The following is a 15,204-nucleotide window of genomic DNA, read 5'->3' on the forward strand; positions in this document are numbered from 1 at the left end:
CGCAGCTAAAAATAAAATAAATAAAATAAAATAAAGTAATTAATTTAAAAAAAATCAAGAGGCCCAAATAGAGAATTGTTCCACTTTCTGTCTGTGCCCGATTCAGAGCAAAACTACACCTCCTTGTTATAATTTTTTTTTTTTTTTTGGCCGTGCCACACGGAGTGTGGGATCTTAGTTCCCCAACCAGGGATTGAACCCACGGCCCCTGCACTGGAAGCATGGAGTCTTAACCACTGGACCACCAGGGAAATCCCAAAACTACACCTCCTTGAACCCAAATATAAGAACAAGGCCCTTCTCGAACTCTGGCTGAGATGCTCACAGGTCCCCATGGTGTGTGTCTCCCTGGTTACGAGGAGCCAGTAACCCAACATACCTAGCATTGTTCAACCAGAGTTCCTGACAGGTCTGCCCAGGCCACTGGGAGAGGGTGCAACAGACAGCTGGTGCTGCCTGCCATGGTCAGAGCCTGGAGTGTGGTTAGAGGGAAAGGTTTTTACCCCTAAAGTCCCCAAATTCTAGGAATCTGACACTTAAAAACTCTAGATTCTTTTTTTTTCTTACATTGGGCTAAAATATACATAACAAAAAATGTATCATTTTAACCATTTTTAAGTGTATAGTTCAGTGGCACATTAAGTACATTCACACTGTTGGGCAAAACCATCACCACTATCCATCCACAGATATTTTGAATCATCCCAAACTGCAACTCTGTCCCCGTTAAACGCTAACTCCCCATTTCCTCCCCTACAGCCCCTGGCAACCCCCATTCTACTTTCTGTCTCTATAAATCTGATTACTCTAGGGACCTCATATTAGTGGAATCTTAGAGTATTTATCCTTTTGGTATTGGCTTATTATACGTAGCATAATGTCCTCGAGGTTCATCCATGTTGTAGCATGTGTCAGAATTTCCTTCCTTTTTAAGGGTGGCTAATATTCCACTGTATGATATACTGCATGTTGTTTATCCATTCATCCGTCTGTGGACACCTGGGTTGCTTCCCCCTTTTGGCTATTCTGAATAATGCTGCTATGACCATGAATGTGCAAGAATCTGTTTGATATTTGCTTTCAATTCTTTTGGGTATGTACCCAGAAATGTGTTGCTGGATCATGTGATAATTCTATGTTTAATTTGTTGAGGAACCCCCAAACTTCTCCATGCTGGCTGTGATTCTTTTTATTTGGCTGCGGCGGGTCTTAGTTGTGGCATGTGGGATCTAGTTCCCTGACCAGGTGTTGAAACTGGGCCCCTTGCATTGGGAGCACGGAACCTTAGCCACTGGACCACTAGGGAAGTCCCTGTGATTCTTTTTTTTAAATCAAATTATTTTGTTTATTTTTGTTTATTGAGGTGAAATTCACATGACATCAAATTCACCAATTGCAATGTAAAATTCAGTGACATTTAATACATTCATGATGTTGTGCAACCCTCACCTCTATCTAATTCCAGAATATTTTCACGACCCCAAAAGAAACCCAGGCCCCATTAGTAATCTCTCCCCGTACCCCCTTCTGCAGCCCCTGGCAACCACCAATCTGCTTTCTGTTTGTATAGATTTGCCTGTTCTGGACATTTCATATGAATGGAATCACACGCCCTGTGGTTTTTTGTGATTGGCTTCTTTCACTGAGCATGACGTTTAAAGGTTCATCCATGTTGCAGTGTCTATCAGTACTTCATTCCTTTTTATGGCGAGAGCTCTAGGTCCTGAGTCTGTGGCTCTGAATGGTGCGTGTTCACCTACCACAGGACTACTGGCCGCAAGACTCAGACCTGGAGAGAAGCCCATGGGTCCAGCCACGTGCAGCCTCGTGAAGCCCGGGCCCTGTGCCTTGCTCCTCCTCCACCTCGGCTGTGGGCTCCGACCCTGGCTAAAGGGCATGAGGCCCCTGCAGGCGTCTTGTCTTGAAAACAAATGTTTGAACAAGGGCTGAATTCAGCAAATATGCTGCACCTTCGTGTGGATGTCAATGACCGAATGGGCTGGGGTGGGGACCAGGCGTTAACATGTGACCAGCCCCCTCGAGGACACAAAGTCACTGTTTGCTTTCTGGGGTTGACCCTTCTCCCTGATAGATGCAATCTGTGGGCTCCCCGCTGTCCTTGCACACCTCGGGTGTGTTTTCACTTTGCCCCGATAATGGCCAATCTGGTGCCTCTTTCCCTACATCAAACATGGACCTTTACCAACAACCCTGGGCTGGGGTCCCCTCAGACCCTGCGGTCACCCTGGCAATGGCTCCGGTCAAGGGCAGTGCTTTTACACTGCCCTTCGAACATGCACCCATTTTTATGCACCAGAAAACTGAAGCTTCTGGAAAACTGAGCTGCCCAGTCACTTTAACTAGTAAACAGCAAAGTCAGGATTTGAACCCTACCCTGGCCTTACATTCAGAGTCCTCACCACCTCTCTGTGGGCCGGGATGAAGAGGGGAGGAAGGAGGGAGAGCAGGGGGGTCGGACAGATTTTGTTCCAAGGCAATAAAGATCTATGGAGGGTGTGTGAGCTGGGGAGAGAAGTAGGTGTTAGATCCCTCGGGAGTGGGGGGAGGGCAGGGTAGAGGACAGAGTGCTGGGACGAGAGACAGAGGGGCTGGTTCAGAGCTTGAATGACAGGGATCAGGGGACCAATGGGTGCTGGGAGTGGGTGAGAGAGAAGTTCATATTTCTCCCCTGATTGTGTTTTTCTTGATTTCATCAAACACGGTAACTGTGAGGGGCTATAAATTGTTGTAACAAGGCTTCCAGAACAATCTGGCTCTTTAAATCTAATATGGTGTGATAAAAGGTAACCAAAAAAGCCAAAGTTTTTATAAATCAAAAGATGAATAAGATTTACAATTACTGCTCATGAAACATTTCTATGATTTACTCTTTTTTAAAAAAAATAATTTTTTTATTATTATTTTTATTTATTTTATTTATTTATTTTTGGCTGCATTGGGTCTTCGTTGCCGCACACAGGCTTTCTCTAGTTGCGGCGAGCGGGGGCTACTCTCCGTTGTGGTGCGTTGGCTTGTCATTGCAGTGGCTTCTCTTGTTGCGGAGCACAGGCTCTAGGGCATGCGGGCTTCAGTAGTTGTGGCGTGTGGGCTCAATAGTTGTGGCTCGTGGGGTCCAGAGCTCAGGCTCAGTAGTTGCGGTGCACAGACTTAGTTGCTCCGCGGCATGTGGGATCTTCCTGGACCAGGGCTCAATCCTGTGTCCCCTGCATTGGCAGGCAGATTCTTAACCACTGTGCCACCAGGGAAGCCCCTATGATTTACTCTTAAAGGAAAAAAGTAGATTTCATGGTAATGTGAATAATGTGATCCAGGATTCAGTTTTTTTAAAAGGAAAAGAAAATCTTTCCCTCTTTAGATCTTTTTTCTTTTTTCATTATGTAGGGGCTTTGTGTTGCTGGGCTACTGTGAGTTTGACCTGTTCTTTGACTGACTCATTGTCAGGTCAGGATTTGGAGGGAATGATGTGGATGACCCAGAGAGGGGCGGCAGACTGCGCAGCAAATTTCATCAGGATTCTATACTGTGTGGTGGGTGGTGACCTGTGAGGTGAGCTGCCTCCTGAGGAGCTTCTGGTTTAGGGGGCATCCCAGGTCCCAGTCCCAGTCTGAGACCTGGCGCTGGGGAGGACAGAATTAAGGGTGGATCCTCCATCCTTGCACTGTTGTGCCCCAGGTGCACCTGAACCCAGCTGAACCTGAAGGTAACACAAGTAGTTGACCTGGCGAAGAGGTAGGTGTGACCACGCCAGTGGAAACTTACCTACTTCCTGTCCCAGGTCCTGTCTTCTGCTCAGTCTGGCTTCTTGACAACTCTCCCACCGCACCAGAACAAACAAGAATTTGGGTCCTCTGTCTTGGCCTCAGCTGCAGATGCCAAGATCAGCAGGGGAGACTGAGACACGCCTTCAGCCCTGGGGTGTGTGTGTAGGGGGGCGGGGAGCTGTGTGGCCTGTCCCTTCCCCCATTTAAGAGAACAAGTCAGCAGGAGTGGGGGTGTAGATGGTGAGGAGGAACAGAAGGCTAGGTTGCTTCCTAGGGTGCCAGGGTGCATCAGGGTCGCTGGGGGGGAGGAGCAGTTCTGGGAGCGAGGCTAGGGAGCTGCTGGCTTGGAGTCACCGGGTTGAACTCATGCAGATGTTCCGAGCATGTACAATGTACCTCCTCCCATGTACCCTGTGGGACGCAGCTCAGCTGCAGGCTATGGAGATGCCAGGAAGGGGTCAGGAGCCTGGGTGCATGCAAAAATGCTAAATAAAATATTAGCAAATTGAGTTCAGCTGCTTTTTAAAGGACAACATACCAGGGGCGTGCAAGGTATTATTTCAAGGAGGCAAGAAAAATTCAGCCTCAGAAAACCTCATTTACTCAATGAAGAGATGAAAGGAGAAAAATATCAAATGATCATCTCACCGTGCTGGAAAAACATTGGATAACATTCAGCAACCACTTCCAATCTTTTAAAAAGTTTTTAGTAAATGGGGAATAGGAAGAAATTAGTCTGATCAAAGGTCGTCATTAGAAAGGAAACATGTGCATTGTGTTGGATGGTGAAACAGAAGAGGTGACATATTCCAGAACAAGGTATGGCTGCTAACAGTCATGGCTAATATTTAATACTGATGCAGAAGTGCTAGTTAATGCAATAAGATAAGAAAAAGAACTGAGACCAGATGATACAATCGTCTAGAGAAAATCGAAAAGAATAAGCAAACAAAAATGGATAGAACCTAATGAAGAGACTAAAGGCAAGTCCAATATAGGTGGAACACAGAGGATTTTTAGTGCAGTAAAACTATTCTGTCTGATACTGTAATGATGGAGAGATGACATGATGCTTTTATCAAACCCATGAAATGCACAACACAAAGAGTCAACTCTAATGTAAACTGTGGACCTCAGAGTTAATAATAATGTATCGATATTCACTCAGCAATTGTAACATTGGCACAATCAGTTGTTCTAATGAAAGTTAAATAGGGAATTCCCTGGTAGTCCAGTGGTTAGGACTCCTCACTCTCACTGCCAAGGGCCCAGGTTCAGTCACTGGCTGGGGAAGTAATACCCCACAAGCCGTGCGGCACGGCCAAAAAAAAAAAAAAAAAGTTAAATATAGGGGAAACTGAGGGAGAGTGGGATGTATGGAAGCTCTCTGAAATTTCTGCTCAATTTTTCTATAAACCTAAATCTGCTCTAAAATATAGTCTATTGATTTAAAAAAATCAATAAAATAATTACCAAAAAAAGTGCTTACTACTGAGTCATTGCTAAATAAACATCAATATTCTACCGTGAGTAAACTGCTTGGCACATAGTGTATGCTCAAGAAATGTGAACCATTTCAAAATATTCTTCTGATTATAAAAATTACTCACTTTAAAAATCAAATATACACTATGGGAAAGGAAACCTTACATATATCATCTTGACTCTTTGGAGGCATAGAATAGTCATGCTTAACCAGGGATGAGTCCGTGCTCCCCCCCAGACACTGGCAACGTCTGGAGACATCTTTGGTTGTCACAACTGGGCGGCGGGGGGCGGGGGCGGGGGGAGAAGGTGTTATTGATCTCTAGTGAGTGAAGGCCAGGGTGCTGCTTAACACCCTACAATCCATAGGAGTATTCAGCCCAAAATGTCCACAGTGCCAAGGCTGAGAAATTCTGGCACAGACTAACTCTCTCTCTCTCTCTCTCTTTTAATTTTTTTATTTTTTAATCTAAGTGAGACCTGACTATTGATATCACTGGGCAACTTCCTTTTTCTTCCTGTCACCTGAGTCCTGGGCAGCCCCACCCTGATCTTTTTATCACCTGCCTAGTTTTCTGTCGTCTGAAAACACCATGTCCTGGATGCCAGGTTCTCAAGATGACCACCTGGATTTTCTTACTTTTTTTTTTTTTTTTCCTTTAATCTCAATGGCTTTTCTGAGCCCTGTTGTGTTCTCCACATACACTGGCCCATTTCCTTGGACAAGGGTTGAGTAGCATCATTCAAAGGTTCGGAGTCCCTGAGCCTTGCTGAGGCTTACTATAAAGTTATGGTAATCAAGACAGGTGGGACTGGGAGACTTCCCCGGTGGTCCAGTGGTTAAGATTCAGTGCTTCCATTGCAGGAGGCACGAGTTCGATCCCTGGTCAGGGAACTAAGATCCCACATGCTGCGCAATGCAGCCAAAAAAAGAAAAAGACAGGTGGTACTGGTATAGGCATACACCAGAAGTTCTCACCCAGGGGCGGTTTTGCACCTTCAGGGGATACTGGGAAACGTCTGGAGACATTTCTGGTTGTCAAGACTGAGGAGGGGGTGCGGCGGGGATGTGCTCCTGGCATCTGGTGAGTCAAGGGCAAGGATGCTGTTAAATATCCGACAATGCACAGGACAGTCCTTGCCACAAAGAATGGTCCAGTCCCAAATACCTGTAATGCTGAGGATGCAAAACTGGGGGATAGAGAAATAGACCAGTTGGCCAAAATAGAGAATCCAGAAATAACCCCACCCATATTTTGGCTCCTTGATTTTTTTTTGTTTTTTTGAAAAAGATGCCAGTGGGACTTCCCTGATGGTCCAGTGTATAAGACTCCGTGCTTCCACTGCAGGGGGTGCGGGTTTGGTCCCCGGTGGGGGAACTAAGATCCCACATGCTGAAGGGCATGGCCAAAAAAAAAAAAAAAAAAAGATGCCAAGGTAGTTCACTAGGGATTAGAAATGGGAAAACTTTTCATACAAAAAGTTTAACTCTTAAAAAAATGTAGTTTCTAGAAGGAAACAAAGGAGAATGCCTTAGTGATCTTAAATTGAGCAAAAATTTCTTAGAGTGAACACAAAAGGCATCAACATCAAAAAAAAAAAAAATTACATTACCTTGATACCAAAGCCAGACAAAGACACTATAGAAAAAAAGAACACTACAGACCAATATCTCTTATGAATATTGATGCAAAAATTCTCAATGGTATACTACCAAATTGATTTCAGCAGCACATTAAAAAATTAAACACCATGACCAAGCAGGATTTACTCCTGGAATACAAGGATAGTTCAACATACAAAAATATCAATGTAATATATCACATTAACAAATTTCTTTTAAAATTTATTTATTTTATTTATTTATTTTTGGCTGCGTTGGGTCTTTGTTGCTGCGCGTGGGCCCTCTCCAGCTGCAGCGAGCGGGGACCACTCTTCATTGTGGTGCCTGGGCCTCCCATCGCGGTGGCCCCTCTTGCTGCAGAGCATGGGCTCTAGGCACCCGGGCTTCAGGAGTTGTGGCTCACGGGTCCCGGAGCGCAGGCCCAGCAGTTGTGGTGCACGGGCCCAGCTACTCTGCGGCATGTGGGATCCTCCCAGACCAGGGCTCGAACCCGTGTCCCCTGCACTGGCAGGCGGATTCTCAACCACTGCACCACCAGGGAAGCCCCACATTAACAAACTGAATGAAAAAAAACCATGATTGCCTCAAATGATGCAGAAAAAAAAGCATTTGATGAAATTCAACACACTTTTGTTATAAAAACACTCAACAAACTAAGAATAGAAGGAAACTACCTTAATATAATAAAGACCATGTATGAAAAACCCACAGCTCACATCATACTCAATGGTGAAAGACTGAAAGCTTTTCCTCTACTATTAGGAATAAGACAAGGATGTCTGCTTTTGCCACTTTTATCGACATAGTATTGGAAGTTCTAGCCAAAGCAATTAGGCATGAAAAAGAAATCAAAGGTATCCAAATTGAAAAGGAAGAAATAAAATTATCTCTTTTGGCAGATGACATGATCTCATATGTAGAAAACCCTGAAGATTCCGTAAAAAACTGTTAGAACTAATAAACCATTTTATCAAAGTTTCAGAACACAACTTTGCAGGACGCAAATCAACACCCAAAAATCAGTTGCATTTCTTTTTTTTCTTATTGGGGTATAGTTGATTTACGATATTATATTGGTTTCAGGTGTACAACATAGTGATTCAAAATTTTTACAGATTATACTCCATTTAAATTACTATAAAATATTGCTATATTCCCTGTGATACAATATATCCTTGTAGTTTATTTTTTATTTTTTAAATTTATTTATTTATTTTTGGCTGCGTTGGGTCTTCATTTCTGTGCGAGGGCTTTCTCCAGTTGCGGTGAGCAGGGGCCACTCTTCATCGCGGTGCGTGGGCCTCTCACTATTGCAGCCTCTCCTGTTGCGGAGCACAGGCCCCAGACGCGCAGGCTCAGTAGTTGTGGCTCACGGGCCCAGTCGCTCTGCGGCATGTGGGATCCTCCCAGACCAGGGCCCGAACCCGTGTCCCCTGCACTGGCAGGCAGACTCTCAACCACTGCGCCACCAGGGAAGCCCCTTATTTTATTTTATACATATTAGTTTGTACCTCTTAACTGTCTACCCCTATCTTGCCCCTCCCCATTCCCTCCCCCCAGTGGTAACCACTAGTTTGTTCTCCATATCTGTGACTATCTTTCTGTTTCATTATATTCATTCATTCACTTGTTTTATTTTTTAGATTCTACATATAAGTGATAGCATACAGTATTTGTCTATCTCTGTCTAACTTACTTCACTAAGCATAATACCCTCCAGGTCCATCCATGTTATTGCAAATGGCAAAATTTCATTCTTTTTAATGGCTGAGTATATTCCATTGTATATATACACCACATCTTCTTTATCCATTCATCTGTTGATGGACATTTAGGTTGCTTCCATGTCTTAGCTATTGTAAATAGTGCTACTATGAACATTGGGGTGCATGTATCTTTTTGAATTAGTGTTTGTGTCTTCTTTGGATATATACCCAGCAGTGGAATTGCTGGGTCATATGGTAGTTATATTTTTAGTTTTTTGAGAAACCTCCACACTGTTTTTCATAGTGGCTGCACCAATTTACGTTCCACCAATGGTGTACAAGGGTTCCATTTGCTTCATATCCTCTCTGACATTTGTTATTTGTGTTCTTTTTGATGATAGCCATTCTGACAGGTATGAGGTGATATCTCTACGTGGCTTTGCTTTGCATTTCTCTGATGATTAGCCATCTTGAGCATCTTTTTGTGTGCCTGTTGGGGCCATTTGTATGTCTTCTGTGGAAAAATGTCTATTCAGGTCAGCTGCCCATTTTTTGATTGGGTCTTTTTTTTGATATTGAGTTTTATGAGCTCTTTGTATATTTTGGATACTAACCCCTTATCAGTCATATCATTTGCAAATATTTTCTCTCATGCAGTAGGTTGTCATTTCATTTTGTCAGTGGTTTCTTTTGCTGTGCAAAAACTTTTAAGTTTAATTAGGTCCCATTTGTCTATATTTGCTTTTGTTTCTTTTGCCTTAGGAGACAGATCCAAAAAAGTATTGCTATGATTTATGTCAAAGAGTGTCCTGTCTGTGTTTTCTTCTAGGAATTTTGTGGCTTCCAGTCTTAAATTTAGGCCTTTAATCTATTTTGAGTTTACTTTTGTATATGGCATGAGAAAATATTCTAATTTCATTCTTTATTCATTATTATTATTATTATTATTATTGGCTGTGTTGGGTCTTGGTAGCTGCACACGGACTTTTCTCTAGTTGCAGCGAGCAGGGGCTACTCTTCATTGCAGTGCGTGGGCTTCTCATTACAGTGGCTTCTCTTGTTGTGGAGCATGGGCTCTAGGAGCACAGGCTTCAGTAGTTGTGGCATGCAGGCTCAGCAGTTGTGGCTCGCAGGCTCTAGAGCACAGGCTCAGTTGTTGTGGTGCTCCGTGGCATGTGGGATCTTTTTGGACCAGGGCTCGAACCCGTGTCCCCTGCATTGGCAGGCAGATTCTTAACCACTGTACCACCAGGGAAGCCCCTAATTTCATTCTTTCACATGTAGCTGTCCAATTTTCCCAGCACCACTCATTGAAGAGACTGTCTTTTCCCCATTGTATATTCTTGCTTCCTTTGTTGTAGATTAATTGATCATAAATGTGTGGGGTTTTTCTGGGCTCTTTATTCTGTTCCATTGATCTATGTATCTGTTTTTGTGGCCAGTACCATACAGTTTTTATTACTGCAGCTTTGTAGTATAGCCTGAAGTCAGGAAGTGTGATACCTCCAGCTCTGTTCTTACTCAAGATTGCTTTTGTTATTCAGGGTCTTCTGCATTTTTATACAAATTTTAGAATTATTTGTTCTAGTTTTATGAAAAATGCTATTGGTATTTTGATACGGGTTGTATTGAATCTGTAGATAGCCTTGGGTAGTATGGTCATTTTAACAATATAATTTCTTCCAATCCATGAACACGGTGTATCTTTCCATCTGTTTTTGTCATCTTCAATGTCTTTCATCAGTGTCATAGTTTTTTGAGTACAGGTCTTTTATAGCCTTAGTTAGATTTATTCCTAGTTATTTTATTCTTTTTGATGTGATGGTAAATAGGATTGTTTTCTTAATTTCTCTTTTGGATAGTTTGTTATTAGTGTATAGAAATGCAACAGATTTCTGTATATTAATTTTATATCCTGCAACTTTACCTAATTCATTGATTAGCTCCAGCAACTTTTTGGTTTGCATCTTTAGGATTTTCTATGTAGAGTATTATGTCATCTGCAAACAGTGACAGTTTTTGTTTCTTCCTTTCCAACTTGGATTTCTTTTATTTTTTTTTTCTTATCTGATTGCTGTGGCTAGGACTTCCAATACTATGTAGAATAAAAGTAGCGAGAATGGACATACTTGTCTTGCTCTTGATCTTAGAGGAAATGCTTTCAGCTTTTTACCATTGAGTATGTTGTTAGCTGTGGGCTTATCATATATGGCTTTTATTATGTTGAGGTATATTCTCTCTATACTCACTTCACGGAGAATTTTTACTATAAGTGGATGTTGAATTTTGTCAAAAGCTTTTTCTTCATCTATTGAGATGATCATATGATTTTTATTCTTCAGTTTGTTAATATGGTGTATTACATTGATTGATTTGTGGACATTGAACCAAACTTGCATCCCTGGGATAAATCCCACTTGATCATTGTGTATGATCCTTTTAACATATCGTTGAATTTGGTTTACTAGTTTTTTGTTGAGGATTTTTGCATCTATGTTCATCAGTGATATTGGCCTGTAATTTTCTTTTTTGTGTGATATCTTAATCTGGTTGGGGTATTAGGATGATGCCAACCTCATAGAATGAGTTCGGAAGCATTCTTTCCTCTGAAATTTTTCGGAATACTTTGAGAAGGATAGGTGTTAACTCTTCTCTAAATGTTTGGTAGAATTCACCTGTGAAGGCATCTGGTCCTACACTTTTGTTTGTTGGAGTTTTTATTATTATTATTATTATTACTGATTCAATTTCATTATTGGTAATTGATCTGTTGATGTTTTCTGTTTCTTCCTTGTTCAGTCTTGGTAGATTTTACATTTCTAGGAGTTTACCCATGTCTTCCAGGTTGTCCATTTTACTGAGGTATAATTGTTTGTAGTAATCTTATGATCCTTTGTATTTCTGTGGTGTCAGTTATAACTTCTTTTTCATCTCTGATTTTATTGATTTGGGCCCTCTCTCTTCTTTTCTTCATGAGTCTGGCTAAAGTTTTATTGATTTTGCTTATATTTTCAAAACCAAGCTCTTAATTTCATTGATCTTTTCTATTGCTTTTTTGGTCTCTGTTTCATTTATTTCTGCTCTGATCTTTACAATTTCTTTCCTTCTTCTAACTTTGGGTTTTGTTTGTTCTTCTTTTTCTAGTTCCTTTACCTGTAAAGTTAGGTTGTTTATTTGACTTTTTCTTGTTTCCTGAGATAGGCTTTTATCTCTATAAACTCCCCTCTTAGAACTGCTTTTCCTGCATCCCGTAGATTTTGGATCATTGTGTTTTCATTTTTATTTGTCAGGTATTTTAAAATTTCTTCTTTGATTTCCTCAGTGACCCATTGGTTGTTTAGTAACATATTGTTTAGCCTCCATGTGTTTGTGGTTTTTTGCAGTTCTTTTTTTTTCTTGTAGTTGCTTTCTAGTCTCACAGTGTTGTGGTCAGAAAAGATGCTTGACATGATTTCAGTTTTCTTAAATTTACTGGGACTTGTTTTGTGGCCTAACATGTAATCTATCCTGGAGAATTTTCCATGCACACTTGGAAAAAATGTGTATTCTGCTGCTTTTGGATGGAATGTTCCATATATATATATATGGAGTCCTAGTGTGTGACACACATTTGATCTAGTGTGTCATTTAAGGCCAGTGTTTCCTTATTAATTTTCTATTGGATAACCTGTCCAGTGATGTAAGTGGGGTGTTAAAATCCCCTACTATTATTATGTTACTGCCAATTTCTCTCTTTATGTCTGTTAATATTTGGTGGGAATGTAAAACAGTATTTTAAAAATTAAATAGTATTTAAAACAGGAATGTAAAACAATATTTAAAAATTTAAACCAAATTACCATATGATCCAGTTTTCCACTTCTGGGTATAATCCCAAAAGAATTGAAAGCAAATATAGAACAGATATTTTGACATCAATAGTCACAGCAGTATCATTCACAATAGCCCAAAGGTGGAAACAATCCAAAAGTCTATTGATGGATGAATGGATAAACAAATGTGGTATATACATACAGTGGAATATTAATCAGCCTCTAAATGGAAGGAAATTCTGACAGCTGCTTCAGCATGAATGAACTTTGAAGACATTATGCTAAATGAAATAAGCCAGACACAAAAAGACAAATAATGTATGATTCACTTATATGAGCTCCATAGAATAGTCAAATTCATAGACAAAGAAAATAGAATGGTGAGGAAATTCCCTGGCGGTCCAGTGGTTAGAACTCCAAGCTTCCACTGCAGGGGGCCCGGGATTGATCCCTGGTTGGGGAACTAAGATCCTGCAAGCTTCATGGCACAGCCAAAAAATAAAATAGAATGATGGCTACCAGGGGCTGGTGGGAGAGGAGAATTGGGAATTAGTATTTATGGGTATAGAATTTCAGTGTCAGATGAGTAAAAAGTTCTGGAGATGGATGGTGGTGATTGTACAACAATGTGAATGTACTTAATGCCACTGAACTATACACTTAAAAATGGGGGCTTCCCTGGTGGTGCAGTGGTCGAGAATCTGCCTGCCAATGCAGGGCACACGGGTTCGAGCCCTGGTCTGGGAAGATCCCACATGCCGCGGAGCAACTAGGCCCGTGAGCCACAACTTCTGAGCCTGCGCGTCTGGAGCCTGTGCTCCGCAACGGGAGGGGCCGCAACAGTGAGAGGCCGGCGCACCGCGATGAAGAGTGGCCCCCGCTTGCCGCAACTTGAGAAAGTCCTCGCACAGAAACAAAGACCCAACACAGCCAAAAATAAATATAAAAATAAATTAATTAATTTAAAAAATGGTTAAAATCATGACTTTTATTTTATGTAATTTTTGCCACAAAGAGGAAAAGAAAAAATTATAATTTTTCGGAAATCAAAACTACAATTCTGATATTTCAAAGGCAGTATTAAGCAACTAAAGGGGCAAGACACAATTTGGGAGAAAATATTGGCAATGCTTATAACCAATGAAGAACTTGTATCCAGAATACAAAAATAATTCTTGCAACAATAAGAAAATAAAGAACCCAGTTAAGAATTGGGCAAAAGGTTTGAATGACACTTGGTCAAAACTATATGGATAGATAACAAGCAAGCGAAAAGATGTTCAAAATCTTCAGTCATCAGAAAAATATAAATCAATACCACATTGAGATACTACCCCACACACACTAGAATGGCCAAAATTAAAAGGATGGACCATGTAAGTTCTGTCAAGGATGTTGAGCAGTTGGAACTCATATATTGTTTGTGACAGTGTAAAATGAGTCAACTACTTTGGAAAACAGTTTGACAATTTCTAAAATAAACATACACCTACCGTTGGATCCAGTCATTTCATTCCTAAGAATTGACCCAAGAGAAATGTAAGTTCACACAAAAACATGTACACTAATGTTTTTAGCAACTTTATTTGTAATAGCCCAAAGCTGGAAATAACATGAATGTTAGTGAATGGATGAACAGACGGTGGTCCATCCATATAGTGGAGTACTACTCAGCAATAGTAAGTGATGAACTACCGATACACACGACAACATGGCTGGATCTCTAAAACAGCAGCCAGACCAGCTTGTTCTGCCTGCACTGGGAAGCCTCAGCCCTGCTCCCTGCCCCACCCCCAACTGTGCTTTGAGGAAGGACCATCAACCAGCCGAAAGTCTGGGTCCCACCTTACTCAGTCATTGATTTAAAATTTGTGATGGTCATTTTTTTTTTTTTTTTTTTTTTGGCTGTGTTGGGTCTTCGTGGCTGTGCGAGGGCTTTCTCTAGTTGCAGCGAGCGGGGGCCACTCTTCGTCGCGGTGTGCGGGCCTCTCACTGTCATGGCCTCTCTTGTTGCGGAGCACAAGCTCCAGATGCGCAGGCTCAGTAGTTGTGGCTCACGGGCCTAGTTGCTCCACGGCATGTGGGATCTTCCCAGACCAGGGCTCGAACCCGTGTCCCCTGCATTGGCCGGCAGATTGTCAACCACTGTGCCACCAGGGAAGTCCTGTGATGGTCATTTTTAAGTCCAAATCTAAAGGTCTCCATAAAACAGCCTGCACAGAGGGCCAGGTCTCTGAGTGGTCAAGAGAGGCCAGATCAGGAGGGGTATATTCATTTCCTGAGGCTGCCACAGCTTAACACAATAGAAATTAATTTTCTCGCAGTACTGGAGGCCCGAAGTTCGAAATCAAGATGTTGGCAGGGTCGTGTTTCCTCTGAAGGCCCTAGGATAGAATCCCTCCCCTGCCTCACTTCCAGCTTCTGGTGACTCCAGCAATCCTTGGCATCCCTTGGCTTGTAGGTACGTTACTCATCTCTGCCTCTTTGTGCACGTGGTTTTCTCCCTGTGTGTCTGTGTCTTTTCTCCTCTTCTACTAAGGACACAGTCATTAGATTCAGGGCCCATTCTAATCAGTATGACCTAATTTTTATTTTTAATTAATTTGTTTTTTTTTGGCTGCGTTGGGTCTTCGTTGCTGTGCGCGGGCTTTCTCTAGTTGCGGCGAGCGGGGGCTACTCTTCATTGTGGTGTGCGGGCCTCTCATTGTGGTGTCTTCTCTTTGTTGCGGAGCACAGGCTCTAGGCATGCAGGCTTCAGAAGTTGTGGCACGTGGGCTCAGTAGTTGCGGCTTGCG

The sequence above is a fragment of the Balaenoptera borealis genome (genome assembly GCF_965194805.1).
Source record: "Balaenoptera borealis genome assembly, chromosome: 2".
In the NCBI taxonomy this organism is placed as follows: domain Eukaryota; kingdom Metazoa; phylum Chordata; class Mammalia; order Artiodactyla; family Balaenopteridae; genus Balaenoptera; species Balaenoptera borealis.